Raw genomic sequence first — 2,323 nt, forward strand, 5'->3', positions numbered from 1 at the left:
TATTTAAAAACTAAATATATACTTACCTGAGAAATAACACCTAAGCTAGCTACAATAAAACTAATAGCTAGCTTAGGTTTTATTTTTATTTCACAGGTAAGTTTGTATTTATTTTAACTAGGTAGACTAGTTAGTAAATAGTTATTAACTATTTAATAACTACCTAGTTAAAATAAATACAAACTTACCTGTGAAATAAAACCTTACCTGCCTTACAGTAAAACCTACCATTACAAAAAATAACAAACACTAAAATTACAACAAAATAAAAAAAACTATCATTACAAAAAATAACAAACATTATCCAAAACAATAAAACTTATTCCTATTCTAATACCCTTTTAAAGGTAAAAAAACAACCACCCCAAAATAAAAAACCCTAATCTATAATAAACTACCAAGGGCCATTAAAAGGGCCTTTTGGGGGCCCTTAAAAGGGCCTTTTGTATGGCATTGCCCTAAAGTTAACAGCTCTTTTGCTACAAAAACAAACAAACACCCCCTAACAGTGTACAAACACCCACCCCCCAAACCCACAAAATAAAAAGAAAGTAAAACCTAATCTACCCATTTCCCTGAAAGGGGCATTTGTATGGGCATTGCCCTTAAAAGGGCATTTAGCTCTTTTGCTGCCCAAGCCCTAATCTAAAAATAAAAACCCACCCCAAATCCAAAAAATACATTGCACAAAATAACAAACAAATTATCAAAAATAATAAAAAATATTCCTATTCTAATACCCATTTAAAAAAAAAACACCCCAAAATAAAAAACCTAATCTAGGATAAACTACCAATGGCTCTTAAAAGGGCCTTTTGTAGGGCATTGCCCTAAGTTAAACAGCTCTTTTTCTGATTTTCTTTTTTACCAACCCCCACTAATATTATAAACCCCCACCCCCCCAAACCCACAAAATAAAAAAAACAGTCTAAAAAACCTAAGATACCCATTGCCCTTAAAAGGGAATTTAGCCCTTTTACATGCCCAAACCCTAATCTAAAAAAAAAAAACACCCCAAAAAAATGTAGTTTCATCCAGGCAGTGTCACGCTCGCAACGTTACGTACATTGTGAGCCATTCCCCTCTGATGACGTCAGACGGGCTTCTTATTCCGGAGGCTCGTTCTCCTGGTGCCCGTTTGTCTTTATCTTCGTGGCTTCTGTGAGTACTCAAACTTTGTTTGCTGATCCTGTGCCTGATTTCAAGTTGCCAAACCTTGCTTCTCTGACTACTCTATTGCTTTACCCAGAACTGCCTGATTACAACTTGCCAATCTCTGCTTCACTGGCTAGGCTATTGCTTAACCCTGAACTGCCTGATTACAAGTTGCCAAACTCTGCTTCACTGACTACGTTATTGCTTAACCCTGAACTGCCTGATTACAAGATGCCAATCTCTGCTTGACTGACTATGTTATTGCTTAACCCTGAACTGCCTGATTACAAGATGCCAATCTCTGCTTCACTGACTATGTTATTGCTTAACCCTGAACTGCCTGATTACAAGTTGCCAATCTCTGCTTCACTGACTTCGCTATTGCTTAACCCTAAACTGCCTGATTACAAGTTGCCTAACTCTTCTACTCTGACTAAGCTATTGGTTAACTCTGAACTGCCTGATTATAAATTGCCAAACTCTGCTTCACGGATTACTCTTTTGCTTAATCCCAAACTACCTGATCTCCTGTTGCCGATTTCTGCTGAACTGACTACGCCTTTGCCTGACCCCACTCTACCTACCATCAAGAAACCTGGTACCCCTACCTGACCTCAAGGATACCCTTACTATCTGTGTGAGTACCTTGTTTTATAGAAGTTGTCGTGAGGTCACGTCCTGGGCTATACTCAGTGTGCTAGTGTGTTATTTAAGTTCACTCTAGCATTTGGGTCTGATTCCGGACTTTACCTAACCTGACAGGCGGCCTCTTCAATCTTCATCCAGGCGGCATCTTCTATCTTGATCCCGGCGGAGCGGGTTCATCCTGAAGACATCCGGCCAAGAGCATCCTCTTCATATGGTCGCCATTGTACACTGAATCTACAATGGATAGCAGCTCTCATTCTATTGGCTGATTCGAATTGTTCATTTCGTTTGTGATTTTTTTTGTACTTTAGTGTTTGTTATTTTTTGTAATTTAGTCTTTTTTATTTTTTGTATTTAGATTGTTTGTAATTTTTAGAGTAGTGTTAGGATTTTTTTAATGTGTAGTTTAGTTTAATTTAATTGGTAGTTAGATAAATTTTAGTTTAACAGTTATGCTGGTTTAATTGTTAATTTAAACTTAGTTTGACAGGTAAGTTTTAATTTAATTTAAAATAGGGAA

Source organism: Bombina bombina, chromosome 5, assembly GCF_027579735.1.
Source record: "Bombina bombina isolate aBomBom1 chromosome 5, aBomBom1.pri, whole genome shotgun sequence".
NCBI lineage: Eukaryota > Metazoa > Chordata > Amphibia > Anura > Bombinatoridae > Bombina > Bombina bombina.